The sequence below is a fragment of the Dendrobates tinctorius genome, unplaced genomic scaffold, assembly GCF_039654945.1.
Source record: "Dendrobates tinctorius isolate UK_male_01 unplaced genomic scaffold, ASM3965494v1 ptg000145l, whole genome shotgun sequence".
NCBI lineage: Eukaryota > Metazoa > Chordata > Amphibia > Anura > Dendrobatidae > Dendrobates > Dendrobates tinctorius.
In genome coordinates, this window is record NW_027361812.1 from 17,861,451 (window position 1) to 17,882,661 (window position 21,211).

A 21,211-nucleotide genomic window follows, 5' to 3' on the forward strand; every position below is an offset into this window, starting at 1 on the left:
ACTACTTTCAAGGACTGTCCCTGAGCATTGTTAATGGACATTGCAAATAGCAGTTGAACTGGAAACTGGAGGCGTTTAAAATCAAAAAACAAATCAGATGGAATGAGTGGAATTCTTGGAATGAAAATGTCCCCTCCTTTGGCACATCCTGTTTCTGAGCTGTGTATCTAATCCTCTCCTGTGTGATACTTTCTGCAGAGCTGTGTATCTAATCCTATCGTGTGTTACTGACTGCTCAGCCGTGTATCTAATCCTGTCTTATGTGATACTGACTGCTGAGCAGTGTATCTAATCCTATCCTGTGTGATACCATCTGCTGAGCCGTGTATCTAACCTTATCCTGTGTGATACTGACTGCTGAGCCGTGTACCTAATCCTATCATGTGTGTAACTGACTGCTCAGCCGTTTATCTAATCCTATCCTGTGTGATACTGACTGCAGAGCCGTGTATCTAATCCTATTCTTTGTGATACTGTCTGCTAAGCCGTGTATCTAATACTATTCTGTGTTATACTGTGTGCTGAGCTGTGTATCTAATCCTATCCTGTGTGATACTGTCTGCTGAGCCATGTATCTACTCCTATCCTGTGTGATACTGACTGCTGAGCTGTGTATCTAATCCTATCCTGTGTGATACTGACTGCTGAGCTGTGTATCTAATCCTGTCCTGTATGACACTGACTGCTGAGCCATGTGTCTAATCCTCTCCTGTGTGATACTGACTGCTGAGCTGTGTATCTAATCCTATGCTGCGTGATACTGACTGCTAAGCCGTGTATCTAATCCTATCCTGTGTGATACTGACTGCTGAGCAGTGTATCTAATCCTATCCTGTGTGATACCGTCTGCTGAGCCATGTATCTAACCCTATCCTGCGTGATACTGTATGCTGAGCCGTGTATCTAATACTATTCTGTGTGATACTGTATGCTTAGCCGTGTATCTATTCCTATCCTGTGTGATACTGTCTGCTTAGCCGTGTATCTATTCCTATCCTGTGTGATACAGACTGCTGAGCCGTGTGTCTAATCCTATCCTTTGTGATACTGACTGCTGAGCCGTGTGTCTAATCCTATCCTTTGTGATACTGACTGCTGAGCTGTGTATCTAATCCTATCCTGTGTGATACTGACTGTTGAGCCTTGTGTCTAATCCTCTCCTGTGTGATACTGACTGCTGAGCTGTGTATCTAATCCTATCCTGTGTGATACTCACTGCTGAGCCGTGTGTCTAATCCTCTCCTGTGAGATACTGACTGCTGAGCTGTGTGTCTAATCCTATCCTATGTGATACTGACTGCTGAGCCGTGTATCTAATCCTATCCAGTGTGATACTGGGCTCCCCCTGCAGTCTGTGTCAGAGGGTGGTCTGTGTTCGCACGGTAATAAATTGTGTTATTTCCAGCTTTACAGAAGGACGATAACACCATAGAAATGATAAGAATAATAGGCAAAATTGTTTGGTGAATTGGAATGCGCGGGATTAAAATTTCGCCTCACAACATAGCCTATGACGCTCTCAGGGTTTGTTGCTGTAGCTGCGACGGTGCAGATGCCAATCCCGGACATACACACATACATACAGTACATACACTGTTTCCCCATTATGTATGTGGCGCCCCTGAGGTTCAGTCGCCACAGAGGTACTGCACCTTCTCCTAAGGTGTAGTGCCCCACCGACTAGGTAAGTTGGGAACTCCTTTCCTCACTCCAACACCTGCATCCCACACACAGGATAGTTCAGTAGGTCCGCCTAGCAGCTTCAGACTGGGGGTAGCAGAGCACCCTTCATGGAACCCTGCTTCGTAACACGAGATGTGCTGGGAAGTGGGTGGAGTTAGTATAAAAGAGGGGGAAAGTAGAGAATAGTGGGTCAGTCTGACAGAAGGTCAGTCTGGTGTGAGTCCCAGAGAAGTTCAGTTCTGAAGTTAGTTTCGAGTTCAGTTTGAGTTCAGTTTAGAAAGAGTGCTGCAGCTGCCTCAGTGATCTGAGCAAGCTGGCACGGGAAAGAGAAGAGAAGGAGAAGGACGTAGACCTGCAACCTCAGTTTCCATCAGAGAGAGAAGGAACAGCGCGGAACGAAGGAGTAGGAGAACAGAGAGTTGTGGGTTGAGAGAGTACCCTGCCTATAGGTTCTCAGCGCAAGGCCGGGGCCCGGTCCCCGAGGTTGTATGGACACTTATGGTTCTGCAGCAGACACCGGTGGTGTAGTTGGCTGTAAATGCACTACTCCCATCAAAGACTTGGGACACAACAGCAACTGGATAGAGAGCCAGGACTTCTGAGAAGGGAGTCCCCGATAGAGGCTACAGCTGTCTGTCATACAAGTAAGGTTCTAGGAACATCTGACAGGAGGAATTCCTGAGAACTACGGTACTGGAGTTCTTCACACTAAAAGGCGCAATAGAGGAGTCGTTCAGGAAAGGCACATGTTGGCGGAGTGTTGGAGAGGAGAACCCTGACTTGCCCGGGAGGTTGATTGAGTCTCTACCCCGGAGGACACGGCATGGAGGCAGGCACCAGTGGGTACCACGAACTGTGAGAAAAGCTTTGAAACTGCAAGCCCTGGTGTCCGCCATTCATTCGCCGTTAACACCTTCAGCACCGCTACATCTGGGTGCCAGCATTTATACCATTCTGCGCCTCTCCTCATCCATTGCACCTACACTGCCCTGGGACTACAGCCCCACCTGTGGGGAGCTATACGATCTTTGCTGCACCACACCATCAGTCCCAGCGGATCTGCATGCAGCGCTGGCTTACCATCTCCCTTGCCAAACACCACGGGTGGCGTGACGAACTATTCAAATAAACTTTAACACCATTAACCTCACCGCCATTGATATTGGGTGCCCAGGGCCACGGACCGGGTCACTGCTGCTTTGACACTTTCCCCCTGACACCGGCCCGGTACCGGGTACCCTGCTGCCCTGGGTGTGCGGGCGACCCATGTACATAGGGGCAAAATTGTTTGGTGAATTGGAACGCGCGGGGTTAAAATTTCACCTCACAACATAGCCTATGACGCTCTCGGGGTCCAGACATGTGACTGTGCAAAATTTTGTGGCTGTAGCTGCAGATGTCAATCCTGGACATACACACATATTGAGCTTTATATATTAGATTTACTTTAAATCTATCAATAAGGTCAACCCCACCCAATCCTCCACAAACTACATATATGGGCATGCTGTTCCTTGAAATGTAAATTCACTAACTCTTTTATATCTTATATCTGTTGCTGTATTCTGAACTAATTAGTGTTTTCATTCATATGCAAATGAGCTATGAAATGCTCTGGGTGTAGCAGAGAACTTAAGGAGACACTGCCTCCTCAGGTTGTTTCCCCACCCTGTACCAGGGTCTTTAGCTTTATTGATAGCACACTGCTTGTACAATGTCAGGTTCCGGACAAAGAAATAATAATCTCTTTATTTATATAGCGCCAAAGTATTCCTCAGCGCTTTACAGTTTGCACACATTATCATTGCTGTCCCCTATGGGGCTCACAATCTAAATTTCCCTATCGGTATGTCTTTGGAGTGTGGGAGGAAACACACGGGGAGAACATACAAGCTCCTTGCAGATGTTGTCCTTGGTGGGATTTGAACCCAGGACTCCAGTGCGGCGAGGCTGCAGTGCTAACCACTGAGCCACCATGCTACCTGAAATCAGTGAGCTATCAGTAATGCTACAGAGGCTTGTTATGTGCAGGAAAACAACATCTGTAGGCAGAGGCTTCTTATAGACGACTTGTCACTTGCTCAAACAAATGGAGTTACATATTTTGTAAAATTTGATGAGCTCCCCTGATCCTGCTGCTTTTTTTCCATTTTGAGGCTGCATCACCCCATTGCAAAGGTAATCACATTTGTTGCCTTTGGAGCACAATGTGTGAAATCTCTGCTTGCAGTACAACTGGGCATTTTGCCAGAGCCTTCTCTGGGGGCATGCACTTTCAACCCTCCTTCCCAGATGCTGCCAATCACAGCAAAGGAGTTGATACATCAGCTTGTCATTTTCACATGCTGGCAAGCTGAGATTGTCAGCCTCTGGGAGAAAGGGGTGAGAGGTTATGTCCTTAGATAAGACTCTGAAGAAACGCCCAATTGAACTATAAGCAGAGATTTCATATACTGAACTCCAGAACCAACAAGTTTCACTATCTTCACAGTGGAGCAAAACAGCATACACAAGTAGAAGAATTGGGGGAAATTAGTTTTTAGTTTTTTTTTTAAAGTGTTTAACTCAGTTTTCTTTAACAACTGATAGGTCATGCTTAAGTGCTTTTGCCACACCAAAAGCACTTAATACCTCATTTGAATGAAACAGCTAATTATTTGGGAATGCAACAACAGATAAAAGATATAAAGGTGTTAATGAATTTCCATTTCAAAGATCTGCATGCCCATATGTGTGGTTTGTGGGGATTGATCTTATTGAGAGATGTTCTTTAATATAGAAATTAAAATACACCAATAACAAAACTATATTACTGTCGCTTGTTCTTACTTAGAGAAGACTACCTGCATCATACATCTTCCTACATCAGAGTTTGTGATCATTATTCCTTTAGACTCGGTAGCTCACATTCTGACAACTCCAGATGATAAATAATGAGCCTTAGCTAATTAAGGCCCATGAAGATTAATTAGCAGCACTTCAACGTGCAGAATTCCAGATTTCACCTTCCTTCTGCAGGAAGGTGAAATACATGGTAGAGATACCCGAAGCGTAGGTGCCCCTGGTGTTTACCTTTAACCCTTAGAATGCTAGAACAGAGATCACTTTCTATTTTGTTACCTGCAAGATGTTAAACATTCATCACAGATGTAAATGTAACAAGAATCTAATTGATGTTTGCCATATGCTTCACGCAACATCTTATAGAATCTGGGGTAGACATTCTTATATTGTAGGAATGGTGCTGTCATTCTTATATTACTCCTTGCTTTTTGGTTATTTTAGAGAATTATTGCTATGTCTAGTGTTAAGGGCTTACATAAGAAAGGGGCAACATAGTAAAGATTAATTGCCCCCCTATTATTATAGGTTTTGTTAGCCAGGACAGAGCTTGTATCTTTTTCTCCTTGTATGCACTTCAGATAACACTTGTTTCAGATACTTCTTGTAAATTCATTAACGATGGTGACTGCAATTCTGTTTTTTGACCCAATAGTAAAGGGGGTGGACAATCCCTGCATGGGTCCACTCTCTCCAAGGCCCAATAGCCGCCACATAATAATAATAATAATAATAATCTTTATTTTTATATAGTGCTAACAAATTCCGCAGCGCTTTACAGTTTGCACACATTATCATCACTGTCCCCAATGGGGCTCACAATCTAAATGTGCTTTGTTCTTATACTATGTCTTCAGTGTCAGACTGGATCTCTTCGAGTCCACCAAAAATGATGATGCTCGAGTTCCGCTTTTCATCTACATAGGAGCAATATACTTCCTTTTAAAACAATTCCAAATTTCGATTTGACACTGCGTGCAGAATTATTAGGCAAGTTGTATTTGAGAGGATTCTTTTTATTATTGAATAACAACTATGTTCTCAATCAACCCAAAAGACTCATAAATATCAAAGCTTAATATTTTTGGAAGTTGGAGTGGTTTTTTTTTTAGATTTGGCTATCTTAGGCTAGTTTCACACTTGCTTTTTTTTGCAGCGCGTTTTTCCCGCAAAAAAACGCATTGAAAAAACGCATACATAAGCATACAACTGCTGCGTTTTTTTCAAGCATTTTTATGAGCATGCATGAAAAAAACGCAGCGTTTTTATGCGTTTGTATGCGTTTTTAGCGCGTTTTTACCGCGTTTGCGTTTTTTTCCAACATTTTTAGGTGGCCCCTCACACTACCCAAACCATGACTTTACTAACCCTAACCCTGACCCTAACCCTAACCCTAACCCTGACCCTAACCCTAACCCTAACCCTGACCCTAACCCTTAACCAAATCATACTTAACCCTAACCCAAACCCTAAACCCTAACTAACCCTAACCCTAACCCTAACCCTGACCCTAACCCTAACCCTAACCCTAACCCTGACCCTAACCCTAACCCTAACCCTGACCCTAACCCTTAACAAAACCATACTTAACCCTAACCCTGACCCTAACCCTGACCCTAACCCTAACCCTAACCCTGACCCTAACCCTGACCCTAACCCTGACCCTAACCCTAACCCTGACCCTAACCCTTAACAAAACCATACTTAACCCTAATCCTGACCCTAACCCTGACCCTAATCCTTAACAAAACCATACTTAACCCTAATCCTGACCCTAACCCTGACCCTAACCCTAACCCTAACCCTAACCCTAACCCTGACCCTAACCCTAACCCTAACCCTAACCCTGACCCTAACCCTTAACAAAACCATACTTAACCCTAATCCTGACCCTAACCCTGACCCTAATCCTTAACAAAACCATACTTAACCCTAATCCTGACCCTAACCCTGACCCTAACCCTAACCCTAACCCTAACCCTGACCCTAACCCTAACCCTAACCCTAACCCTGACCCTAACCCTTAACAAAACCATACTTAACCCTAATCCTGACCCTAACCATGACCCTAATCCTTAACAAAACCATACTTAACCCTAACCCTGACCCTAACCCTAACCCTAACCCTGACCCTGACCATAACCCTAACCCTAAACCCCCTTAACTAACCCTAACTCTAACCCAAACCCCTAAATTCCATGGTTTAAAAAAAAAAACGCATATGCAAAAAAACGCATACATGAGCATGCCAGTGCGCACATATGCGCATCCATAGGCTATAATGGCCATTTTTAGCGCAAAACGTGCGCATATGTGCGCATGCGCTTTTTTGCAGGGCCAAAAAATGCAACATGCTGCGTCTGGAAAATCCAATCGCACACCCCAAAAAAACGCAGCGCATGAAAATCGCATACATGCGCTGACCAGTGCGCAGGTATGCGCACCCATGTTAAATATAGGGGAAAAAACGCATGCGCAGGTGTGCGTTTTTTTCCAGCGCTAAAAAACGCAAATGTGAAACCAGCCTTAGGAGGATATCTGTTTTTTAAGATAACTATTACTGTGCAGAATTATTAGGCAACTTAATAAAAACCAAATATATATCCATCTCACTAGTTTATTTTCACCAGGTAAACCAATATAACAACACAAAATGTAGAAATAAACATTTCTGACATTCAAAAAAAAAAAAAAAATCAGGGACCAATATTGCCACCTTTCTTTACGATGACACTCAAAAGCCTTCCATCCATAGATTCTGTCAGTTGCTTAATCTGTTTACGATCAACATTGCGTGCCGCAGCCACCACAGCCTCCCAGACACTGTTCCGAGAGATGTACTGTTTTGCCTCCTTGTAGATCTCACATTTTATGAGGGACCACAGGTTCTCTATGGGGTTCAGATCAGGTGAACAAGGGGGCCATGTCATTATTTTTTCTTCTTTTAGACCTTTACTGGCCAGCCACGCTGTGGAGTATTTGGATGCATGTGATGGAGCATTGTCCTGCATGAAAATCATGTTTTTCTTGAACGATACCGACTTCTTCCTGTACCACTGCTTGAAGAAGGTGTCTTCCAGAAACTGGCAGTAGGTCTGGGAGTTGAGCTTCACTCCATCCTCAACCTGAAAGGGTCCCACAAGTTCATCTTTGATGATACCAGCCCATACCAGTACCCCACCTCCACCTTGCTAGCGTCTGATTCAGAGTGGAGATCCCTGCCCTTTACTGATCCTGCCTTGGGCCTATCCATCTGGCCCATCAAGAGTTACTCTCATTTCATCAGTCCATTAAACCTTAGAAAAATCAGTCTTAATATATTTCTTGGCCCAGTCTTGATGTTTTATCTTATGTTTCTAGTTGAAAGGTGGTCATTTTTCAGCCTTCCTTACCTTGGCCATGTCCCTGAGTATGGCACACCTTGTGCTTTTTGATACTCCAGTAACGTTGCAGCTCTGAAATATGGCAAAACTGGTGTCAAATGGCATCTTGGCAGCTTGACGCTTGATTTTCCTCAATTCATGGGCAGTTATTTTGCGCCTTTTTTTATCAACACACTTCTTGCGACCCTGTTGGCTATTTTCCATGAAACGCTTGATTGTTCGGTGATCACGCTTCAAAAGTTTGGCAATTTCAAGACTGCTGTATCCCTCTGCAAGACATCTCACAATTTTTGACTTTTCAGAGTCCGTCAAAATCTTTCTTCTGACCCATTTTGCCAAAGGAAAGGAAGTTGCCTAATAATTAAGCACACCTTATATAGGGTGTTGATGTCATTAGATCACACCCCTCCTAATTACAGAGATGCAAATCACCTGATTTACATAATTGGCAATTGGCTTTCAAGCCTATACAGCTTGCAGTAGGACAACATGAATAAAAAGGATGATGTGATCAAAATACTCATTTGCCTAATAATTCTGCACACAGTGTATATTTGCACACAAGAAATTAGCATAGAAATGCTTACATTCTGTATGGCTCAAAGATTTATTAAAAAACTATCAGTTCTTAAAGGGAGCTTGTCATGTTCACAAACGCTATTAACTGGCAGATATGGGGTTAATCTGCAGATTAATAGTGTTCTGAAGCCATGCACCCACTAAACTGAAAGTCTGGCTACTGAGAGGAAATTAACTTTATTCTTCCTGGCACCCTCGGACTTTTAGTCATAGAGGGGCGGCTTCAGTCATCACTCAGTATACAGTGAGCGGCAACTGTAACCCCGCCCTGGCACTGACTGACAGCCAGCTCAGCGCTGCATCAATACAGTGCAGACAGAAAATGTCAAATTATTTGTTAACTCTTCCTTCCCAACCTGTGTTTGTGTTGTTTTTTTCCCACTCGCTAAAGACCTACTCTATTTTTTAGTAGAAAATGTCAGAAATATACATGTGCAGGTAAACTGTTTGTAATATCCTTAATATGGGAAGTCGATGAACGAGATAAATGATCATAAAGATGTTCCTTTGCTCCCCTTCTTCTCATACATTGTACTTTATTGTTATCAGCACATTACCCGTTTATGTTAGGTGATGTAACAATTTGACTCAAAGCTAGCCAAAGATGGGCTTCCATGGTCAAACTTTGCACTCTATGCTCTGCTTTGAAAGATCTAAGGCTAGTTTCACACTAGCGAATTTTACATGCAGCGCACGGCGCCACTAAGCCCCGCCCCCTGCCCGCCCCGTCCGGTCATCTCCTCCTACTATCGCACACGGCTGCATGCGATCTGCGCACCCTATCTTTAGCATAGGGTGCACAGACCGTGTGCTGGCCGTGCACTAGTAGGATTTTTGTGTGCGCTGCGCACTTTTGAAGGTGCGCCGGTGTGCGTCGAACGCACCATGTTGCATTTTGGCGCGCTCGGCGCACCTTCAAAAGTGCACAGCGCACGCAAAAATCCTACTGCACGGCCAGCGCATGGTCTGCGCACCCTATGCTAAAGATAGGGTGCGCAGATCGCATGCAGCCGTGTGCGATAGTAGGAGGAGATGACCGAATCGGGCAGGCAGGGGGCAGGGTTTAGCGGCGCCGTGCACTGCATGTAAAATACGCTAGTGTGAAACTAGCCTAAGAGACACGTCAGTACTGAACACCTACTTTTCAGACAAAGAAACCAAATACGGACTTCACCAGGAAGTGTGGCAAACACTGGATACTCAGGCACCACATTCAAGTGAATGGGGTCTGGGTTCGGGTCTGGATGCGGATGCTGTTCTGTACCCGAACCTGGACTTTTTGTAACTGTTCAACTGAACCTGCTAGACCTAGACAAACAGGTGTCCACCAATCTCTACTCTTAATTTGTCAGTATGTGAGGGGAGCAGGGCCATAGTCGTGTCTGGCATAGATTGCTCCATTGTGCCTTGGTCTCCCACCTCACGCGTACAATGTCCCATTTGCAGTGTACCGTCTTTAACACCTTTTGAACCATCAGGGTCCTCTCTGATCTGCTGTGGGTTCATTCAGGTGGTATCATACAAAGAGAGACCGAGTCCAGTTTGAGCTTGTAACAAACAATTTTACTTGAATCTATTCACAGTTCGTCCAGCTCAGTTACAGCAACATCCAGGGAACATCACAGTACACATCCTTGTCTATTCCTGTGCTTTTCCCCACTTCTTCTAGAATGTTCCCAGGTTGTACCAACTCATCCCGTACCACAGCGTTCCTTCTGTCCAGCTTAACTACCTTCAGGAGTTCCCTATCCATTTTGCCCTAGACATAAGGGCATCTGCCCAAGTGGTCAGCTGCCACATCTTGGTGCTGCCCTGCATTCCTCTTCTGTGTCCTTTGGTTCCCAAGCCCTGGACAACTTGACTCCAAGCTTGAACGTTACATGGTCCACTGTGTTGCACGGGCTCTAAGGCCCTACTGGAGTGTCTGGGCTCCCTGGCCCCACTGCCTAAAATGCCGGGAACTTGCTGGCTTACCCACAGTTGGCACCTCCTAAGTTAACTGTTGCCTACCCTAAACTAAGTGTGCTAAAATGCCCCCCTCTAGTGGGCTAACTTAATTACTACACTTTCCCTGAGCAATAATATACATATAACAGCATTAAGTACATAACATTATTTTTCAAAGTAAGACATTCAGAACCGGGACGTGTTTAGAACATTAACCGTTTCTGTGACCCCTTACATGTACAGCTGTCAGTCTCTGGCTCTCATCTCCACCAGGTCCTGTTAATAAGACCCAACGCTTGTCAGAGAAGTTCGGTGCTGCAGTGGGGCAAGGTTTGTGAAAGCTGTGCTACTAACAATAACTTTTATGCCCACCACAAAGTTGTGATCAACAGCAGATAAGTGTTTTTACATTTAACGTTTGATTCCCGGGCAATGAACTGGAATGTAGTTTTGCATGAACGATCATTCTGTCGATCATTTCCCGGCGTAAAAAGCCCTAAACAGATCATTTATAATGGTTTATCTGCATTGTATAGGGTTGATGCAGTCTGAATATAATAACACAGAGACAGCATGAGCACTCCAATTAACAGCAAAGAGAGAGAATGACATTATTACATGGCTCTGCCTCCGGTCATCAGATTACCTGGTAACATTACAACTACTGAGCCTCTTATTACCATTTGCAGTGACATTGCCTAAAGGTATTTTTTCCACACTCACATCCTGTATGCAATGCTTCCCCAGTGGATCATGTCATGTAACACAGCTTTTTAATTTTATTTTTATCTTTATTGTTGTTACTGTTTGTTGACACTGTATGGAATTACAACTCATCATCGCTGAATTGCACGCAGGCTTAACAATCTAAAATTGCAATTGCTTATGAAAAGTTATTTGAGAAGCCGCGTGAAAACAAAGAATGCCAGATAGACGCCCAGCGTTCTTCATGATTTCATACCCTGTATTAAGCAAAATACACAGCAAAAGCCATTACTTGTGTAAGAAAATGCCAAGTTACTCACGGCAGGGATGGAGAACACAAACACTTGATGTCCATACAAACATGATATGACGGCAATGTGGCTTTTATGGATAATTTGCCGTGAATTATACAATTTTCCTCTTCACTAAATACATTATTTTCTCATCTCGGAACTAACTTTTTATTTAGTGTTTTTATTATGTAAAATTTTCAAAACAATTTATATTAATTACAGCAATATCACAAAGAGTTAGTCCTTAGCATATACAGAAATCAATCAAAAATGTAGCAAAATAAGATAATAGGAAACTCAAATGTGTGCAACCACATGGCCGGTATTAGGCTACGTTCCCACATTGAGCGTTTGGTGAGCTTTTGATGTCGCAGATTTTCTGCACCCATTAAGTAAAATGGTTTACTTGCATTTTTTCGAAAAGACACAGCATAAAAAAACTCATTTTGGGACCGTAGCCTTATAGTCATTGACTGATAGGAAAGGTTTTAGTTGTACTTTATGGAAATGTACAGTATAGTTAAGGAAACAAGCGTACAATGTCTAAAATGTTGCTGTATCTTAACCCTCTAAGGATCAGGGACTTTTTTTTTAGTTTTTTTCTCACCTTTTCTCAATATTCATAATTTTTTATTTTTCCGTTGACGAACGTAAGAAGGCTTGTTTTTTTGGCAGGACAAGTTGGAATTTTCAATTACAGCATTTATTTTGACATATAATGTATTGAAAAGATAGGAAAGAAATTCCAAGAGGGATATAAAGGTGAAAAAAAAATGCAATTCCGCCATTTTTTGGGGGGGTTTTGCTTTTAAGGCGTTCATTTAAAAATGACCTCAAAACATAATTGTCCAGGTGAGTGTGATTCCGTGTTTTTATGGCTATACCAAATTTGAACTGTTTTTTTTTTATGCTGAAAAACAATTCAGAATTTTGTAAAAAAAAATATTTTGCTTTGTGTTGCCATATTCATAGGCCAGTAACATTTTTATGTTTTTGTTGATAAGGCTGTTTGAGAACTTGTTTTATGCATGGTGGTGATGTGATATTTTTATTGATACCAATTTGGGGTTTGAGCAGCATTTTGATCGCTTTTTACTCCATTTTTTAAAGGAGGTGAAGTGAACACAAATGCAATTTTTGCTTTTTAATTTTTCTCTACGGTGTTTACCGTAAGGGTAAATTAGTTCTATATTTCGATAGACTTGACTTTTATGGACACAGCAATAGCAAATATCTTAATTTTTTAGAAATGATGTTTCTTTATTTTCAATGGGGAAACGGGGTATAAATTACATATTTATACTTTTTTTATTTTTATATTATTTTTTTTACATTACTGTTTAGTCCCTTTAGGGAACTTGATATCTTACACGCTAATACTATATACTGCAATATATTGCAGTATATAGTGAAAATCATGGTCTCCTATGGACCTCTGCCTGTGGCTTGGCTTTATAGGAATACCAACATGGCAGAGACCTTCAGTAGGCCCCTGCTGCCACAGTAACCCATCAGTCCCCCACGATCGCAAAATTTACAGCAGCATCTAAATGGTTAACAGCAGTGGCCAGAGCTGAGCACCGACTGTGGTGGTTAGAAACAGATGGCAAGTGTGTAATGTAACCAACATTAAGCCCCCGTTACACATTGCGATATCGCTAGCAATATCGCTGTAAAGTCACCGATTTTGTGACGTTGCAGCGATATTGCTAGCGATATCACTGCATGTGATACTTACCTCCGACCGGCTCCCCCGCTGGTTATTGCTGATCGCGCGAGAAGCTCCTGGACCATTCCTCATCGTCCACTTCCTGCTGGGCTTCCTGTGGCGCCGACAAGCGACGCGTGGAGCTGGGCGGGAGGACGCAGGATCGCCGCGTCTGACAGGTAAGTAGCGATCCCCGTCCTCAGCGATGTCGCTGGTGAGATCTGCCTGTGTAGCAGCTCACTAGCGACCACCTAGCGATGCACCAGCGATCCTGACCGCGTCATATCGCTGGTCGGGATCGCTGGTCCATCGCTAGTTGTAACGGTACCCTTAGCCGTGTGTGGTGGAACTTTAGCTCCTGAGCCCCCTGCACTCATGCGGACCCCTACCTAGGATCCTAATTCACGAAATAATGCTGGAAGAGATTTTGGGTTAGACACTCTCTGGAGAAAACCATTTATGTGCTTGGAAAAGCTAGGTAATAAAATGTACAAATAATAATTATTATTATGCATTTATATAGCGCCATTTATTCCATGGCGCTTTACATGTGGAAAGGGGAAATATAGACAAGTATAATAAACATGTGTAAGACAAGGGACACACAAGTACATAAGGAGAGGGGACTCTGCCCGCGAGGGCTCAGTCTACAGGGATGGGTGAGGATACAGTAGGAGAGGGTAGAGCAGGTTGTGCGGTGGTTCAGTAGACTGAGGATCATTGCAGGCTGTAGGCTTGTCGGAACAGGTGGGTCTTCAGGTTCTTCTTGAAGGTTTCCATTGATGGTGAGAGTCTGATGTGTTGCGGCAGAGAGTTCCAGAGTATGGGGGAAGCACGGGAGAAGTCTTGCATGCGGTTGTAGGAGACCTTGAGATGATCAAAGGTTGCGTGCGGGTAGGTACCTAGAGACCATGTCACAGATGTATGGAGGAGACAGGTTGTGGATGGCTTTGTATGTCATGGTTTGGGTTTTGAATTGGAGCCTCTGGGCAATAGGAAGCCAGTGAAGGGCCTGGCATAGGGGGGAGGCTGGGGAAAAGTGGGGAGAAAGGTGGATTAGTCGGGCAGCAGAGTGTAGGATATACTGGAGCGGTGCCAGAGTGCTAGAGGGGAGGCCAGAGGTGGAATAGAATTTGAATATCTTGATTGGACAATATACTGAAAATATGGTTGATTGTTGCTAGTAGAATGAGTAAACGGAAAAAGAAAATATGTTTCATCCAGAGAAAAACATTCCACAATGCCACCAACAATAGCAGATTTCCAAAAGAGTCAAAACAGAATAGGATGTATAAAATATTATATGGTCATATCATTTATAAGAACGACAAGATGGAGGGTGTAGGTTTACATCTATTGGAAGAAAGGAATTATCAATTACTTCTGATGGCAACTTATTTTCTGTGGGAACACAAACTTGGGTATTTTAAACACAACATATCTGATCTCTCTTTCCCTATATGTTTGCCATAATGGGAAAGTTTTCCTCCTATATACTTTACTGTAGATAGCAGTGGAACGATGTTTTGGACGGCAGCTGTCTCTCCCAACTCTTCTATTCACATGAGCGGCAAATACAGTGGGGCAAAAAAGTATTTAGTCAGTCAGCAATAGTGCAAGTTCCACCACTTAAAAAAATGAGAGGCGTCTGTAATTTACATCATAGGTAGACCTCAACTATGGGAGACAAACTGAGAAAAAAAAATCCAGAAAATCACATTGTCTGTTTTTTTTCATTTTATTTGCATATTATGGTGGAAAATAAGTATTTGGTCAGAAACAAGCAATCAAGATTTCTGGCTCTCACAGACCTGTAACTTCTTCTTTAAGAGTCTCCTCTTTCCTCCACTCATTACCTGTAGTAATGGCACCTGTTTAAACTTGTTATCAGTATAAAAAGACACCTGTGCACACCCTCAAACAGTCTGTCTCCAAACTCCACTATGGTGAAGACCAAAGAGCTGTCAAAGGACACCAGAAACAAAATTGTAGCCCTGCACCAGGCTGGGAAGACTGAATCTGCAATAGCCAACCAGCTTGGAGTGAAGAAATCAACTGTGGGAGCAATAATTAGAAAATGGAAGACATACAAGACCACTGATAATCTCCCTCGATCTGGTGCTCCACGCAAAATCCCACCCCGTGGGGTCAGAATGATCACAAGAACGGTGAGCAAAAATCCCAGAACCACGCGGGGGGACCTAGTGAATGAACTGCAGAGAGCTGGGACCAATGTAACAAGGCCTACCATAAGTAACACACTACGCCACCATGGACTCAGATCCTGCAGTGCCAGACGTGTCCCACTGCTTAAGCCTGTACATGTCCAGGCCCGTCTGAAGTTTGCTAGAGAGCATTTGGATGATCCAGAGGAGTTTTGGGAGAATGTCCTATGGTCTGATGAAACCAAACTGGAACTGTTTGGTAGAAACACAACTTGTCGTGTTTGGAGGAAAAAGAATACTGAGTTGCATCCATCAAACACCATACCTACTGTAAAGCATGGTGGTGGAAACATCATGCTTTGGGGCTGTTTCTCTGCAAAGGGGCCAGGATGACTGATCCGGGTACATGAAAGAATGAATGGGGCCATGTATCGTGAGATTTTGAGTGCAAACCTCCTTCCATCAGCAAGGGCATTGAAGATGAAACGTGGCTGGGTCTTTCAACATGACAATGATCCAAAGCACACCGCCAGGGCAACGAAGGAGTGGCTTTGTAAGAAGCATTTCAAGGTTCTGGAGTGGCCTAGCCAGTCTCCAGATCTCAACCCTATAGAAAACATTTGGAGGGAGTTGAAAGTCCGTGTTGCCAAGCGAAAAGCCAAAAACATCACTGCTCTAGAGGAGATCTGCATGGAGGAATGGGCCAACATACCAACAACAGTGTGTGGCAACCTTGTGAAGACTTACAGAAAACGTTTGACCTCTGTCATTGCCAACAAAGGATATATCACAAAGTATTGAGATGAAATTTTGTTTCTGACCAAATACTTATTTTCCACCATAATTTGCAAATAAAATGAAAAAAAAAACAGACAATGTGATTTTCTGGATTTTTTTTTCTCAGTTTGTCTCCCATAGTTGAGGTCTACCTATGATGTAAATTACAGACGCCTCTCATCTTTTTAAGTGGTGGAACTTGCACTATTGCTGACTGACTAAATACTTTTTTGCCCCACTGTATGCTCTCTATGAGAGTGTCGCTGCCAGACCTCTCCAAAAGCGGACATGCTCGATCCTTATCTCCCCCAACTTCATCTGTTTGGTGAGAATCGAGGGCGCCATACAAATCAAGCTTTCAGCTGAACCCATCGATATCGGTAGCTATAGATGAAGTTACACTAATTTGTAAGACGGCTCATCCAAATAAATAAGCCTGGCAGACAGTTCCTTTGCAATCAGTGAGCTTGGATTACTATTTTCTCATGCGTATGTCCAGCTTCACAGTTTGCAAGTGTGGTGCCCCTAAGGGTCCAGTCACCACAGAGATGCTGCACCTCACCCAGAGGTGTGGTATCTCACAACCAGGTAAGGCGGAGACACCCTACCACATTCCATCCCACACACACAAATAGTGTAGCAGAGCACCCTTTATGGCCCCTACTTGGAACATGAAGAGTGCTGGGAAGTGGGTGGAGCGTAGTTTGAGAGCAGGAGAAGAATAGGAAGTAGAGTTGAGTTCCCTCTGAGGGAGGGAAAGACAAGGACGTTTCTGAAGCAGCTCTTGTAATCAGAGGCTGCTGGACGGATTGGATTATAAGAAAGCACCCTAACGGAAAGAAGGTTCTTCTGGGACACGGCTGGAGCATACTCCCCATGGGTCCCTTCCCCATGCTGACTGACGTCAGGTGGAAGAGGAAACTGGTTGCAAAGGGTCACGGCCCCTAGCCTAGTTAGCATACTTCAGGGTGCTACTAGCAAGCCGATACCTTTGGTTACTTTATGGACCATCGCCCCTACCGCAGTAAGCCCGACTGGAAAGGCAGCTTTATAGGATCACAGAAACAGAAGGGTACACGTTGTGTGACAGGATTCGCAGCTGCTGGCCTAGAACAATAACTGTGAAGTGCTGGAAAGGAAGGAAGGAGTGAAAGCAGTATATTGTGTGGAGACGGCCAAGAAAGGTAAAGTTGTGGCCAAAAGTATTGACACCCCTGCAATTCTGTCAGATAATGCTCAGTTTCTTCCTGAAAATGATTGCAAATACAAATTCTTTGGTATTATTATCTTCATTTAATTTGTCTTAAATGAAAAAGCACAAAAGAGAATGAAGCAAAAAGCAAAACATTGATCATTTCACACAAAACTCCAAAAATGGACCAGACAAAAGTATTGGCACCCTCAGCCTAATACTTGGTTGCACAACATTAAGCCAAAATAACTGCGACCAACCGCTTCCGGTAACCATCAATGAGTTTCTTACAATGCTGTGCTGGAATTTTAGACCATTCTTCTTTGGCAAACTGCTCCAGGTCCCTGATATTTGAAGGGTGCCTTCTCCAAACTGCCATTTTTAGATCTCTCCACATGTGTTCTATGGGATTCAGGTCTGAACTCATTGCTGGCCACCTTAGAAGTCTCCAGTGCTTTCTCTCAAACCATTTTCTAGTGCTTTTTGAAGTGTGTTTTGGGTCATTGTCCTGCTGGAAGACCCATGACCTCTGAGGGAGACCCAGCTTTCTCACACTGGCCCTACATTATGCTGCAAAATTTGTTGGTAGTCTTCAGACTTCATAATGCCATGCACACGGTCAAGCAGTCGTCCAGTGCCAGAGGCAGCAAAGCAACCCCAAAACATCAGGGAACCTCCACCATGTTTGACTGTAGGGACTGTGTTCTTTTCTTTGAATGCCTCTTTTTTTCTCCTGTAAACTCAATGTTGATGCCTTTGCCCAAAAAGTTCTACTTTTGTCTCATCTGACCAGAGAACATTCTTCCAAAACGGCTTTTGTTTGACTGTAGGGACTGTGTTCTTTTCTTTGAATGCCTCTTTTTTTCTCCTGTAAACTCAATGTTGATGCCTTTGCCCAAAAAGTTCTACTTTTGTCTCATCTGACCAGAGAACATTCTTCCAAAACGGCTTTAGGCTTTTTCAGGTAAGTTTTGGCAAACCCCAGCCTGGCTTTTTTATGTCTCGGGGTAAGAAGTGGGGTCTTCCTGGGTCTCCTACCATACAGTCCCTTTTCATTCAGACGCCGACGGATGGTACGGGTTGACACTGTTGTACCCTCGGACTGCAGGGCAGCTTGAACTTGTTTGGATGTTAGTCGAGGTTCTTTATCCAACATCTGCACAATCTTGCGTTGAAATCTCTTGTCAATTTTTCTTTTCCGTCCACATCTAGGGAGGTTAGCCACAGTGCCATGGGCTTTAAACTTCTTGATGACACTGCGCATGGTAGACACAGGAACATTCAGGTCTTTGGAGATGGACTTGTAGCCTTGAGATTGCTCTTGCTTCGTCACAATTTGGTTTCTCAAGTCCTCAGGCAGTTCTTTGGTCTTCTTTCTTTTCTCCATGCTCAATGTGGTACACACAAGGACAAAGGACAAAGGTTGAGTCAACTTTAATCCATGTCAACTGGCTGCAAGTTTGATTTAGTTATTGCCAACACCTGTTAGGTGCCACAGGTAAGGTACAGGTGCTGTTAATTACACAAATTAGAGAAGCATCACATGATTTTTCGAACAGTGCCAATACTTTTGTCCACCCTCTTTTTTATGTTTGGTGTAGAATTATATCCAATTTGTCTTTAAGACAATTCTTTTTGTGTTTTTTCATTTAAGACAAATTAAATGAAGATAATAATACCAAAGAATTTGTGTTTGCAATCATTTTCAGGAAGAAACTAAGTATTATCTGACAGAATTGCAAGGGTGTCAGTACTTTTGGCCACAACTGTACATACTGACAGGGAGTGCTGGAAGGGTGTACTTCATCTTTTATCTGGAAATTGTCTGGACTCCACACCTGGAGAACGCAGCACTGAAGTGGGCATCTGTTTGCACCAGACTGTACGTAAAGCCTTTGGAACTACATGCAATTGTGTCATCTACATTATTCCTGCATCTTCAACTCAGCACTGCTACATCCTCCACTCCACACTACCTCACCAGCTACAAACTCATCTCTACTGCCCTGGGACTACAGCTCCGCCTGTGGGGAGCTTCACCAACTCTGCTGCATCATAACATCAGTCCCAGAGAAGCAACACTGCAACTCTGGTCACTCTGACCAGAAACCACAGGTGGCGTCACAAATTCATATACAAACTCTATTCTCATCCAATTACACCCATTTTACATGAACGCCTGGGGCCACGGACCTGATCACTGCCACTGTGGCACATCCCTTTAAGACGAGCGTCCCGACACCGAGTATCCCACGGCCCCTGGGGCACGTCACATTGACATTTACATTTTGTTTTTTGCTCAGAGGTACAACATTTCATTCTCTGAGAGGGCATGATAGGAGTTGTATTTTTCTCAAAACTGGAACGACACAGACTGAAGATCATTGGTCTAGGATGATATTTGTTTGCTACTTATATGTTGGCAGATTTTTAGATTGCTGATTTGATCCGAATGGCTTTTTAACATCCTAGAGAGTTAGGGTAGAGTGCGCGGGAACAACAGACATGCCACACAATTACTCATTTTATGTATGTTCTACAAAAATGGCCCAGGGCAGGACAGATTCAACATTATTCTCTATAATTTAGTTCTGTGAACTGTAATTTGCTTCCAATTTGTACCAAACGTAACAAGCTTGTCAGTCTGATTTCTTATAGTTGACTCTACGCATTAATCAGGAAACTACAGAGAGTCCTGTTTGGCAAAGTCAGATACTAAAGATGCAGACATTTGTGTAGGTCCCTAGTGTAGAATTTGGAACATTCCATAATGATATGCGAGTTACTTTTCTCCTGCTCCTCCAACATGAACTTGATGCAAAGTCAGACACACCGAAGACAGATAGAATCTCTGAAATCCACAGAGACTCTAACTGGCGCATACTTTCCAAAGGAAAAACCATAGGTGAATTTTACCTTGGCAGCATGAAGCATCTGTATGCAGGCTGCTGCAAGGCTTTTCATGTATCCCAAGCAAGTTATCAGTCATTCTTAGACTTCTGCTCATTTCCCTTCACAATGGGTTCTTCTTCAATGCTAAAATCATCCTCTTTGTTTCCATACAGTTAGTTTTCCAACAAAACTTTAAAACTTGCACTAGTAAAACGTCAGCAATTTAAAACCACATTGTTTAAATATGTAGTTAAAGGGAAGATATCTTCAGAAAATAACATTTTTATTAACCCCTTAACCCCCCGCCGCTTTTTTCGGTTTTGCGTTTTCGTTTTTCGCTCCCCTCCTTCCCAAAGCCATAAATTTTTTATTTTTCCATCAATATGGCCGTGTGAGGGCTTATTTTTTTGCAGGACGAGTTGTACTTTTGAATGACACCTTTGGTTTTACCATGTTGTGTACTAGAAAACGGGAAAAAAATTCCAAATGTGGTGCAAAAAAAGTGCAATCCCACACTTGTTTTTTGCTTTGCTTTTTTGCTAGGTTCACTAATTGCTAAAACTGACATGCCATTATGATTCTCCAGGTCATTATGAGTTCAGAGACACCAAACATGTCTAGGTTCTTTTTTTATCTGAGTGGTGAAAAAAAATTCCAAACTTTGCTTAAAAAAAAAAAAAAATTGCGTCATTTTCCGATACCCGTAGTGCTTCCATTTTTCGTGATCTCGGGTTGGGTAAGGGCTTATTTTTTGTGTGCCAGGTTGACATTTTTAATTATTCCATTTTGGTGCAGATACGATAGTTTGATCGCCCGTTATTGCATTTTAATACAATGTCGCGTCGAACAAAAAACGTAATTCTGGTGTTTTGACTTTTTTCACGCTACCCTGTTCAGCGATCAGGTTAATCCTTTTTTATTGATAGATTGGGCAATTCTGAATGTGGCAATACCAAATATGTGTATGTTTGATTTTATTTTTATTGTTTTATTTTGAATGGGTCGAAAGGGGGGTGATTTAAATTTTTATATGTTTTATTTTTTAG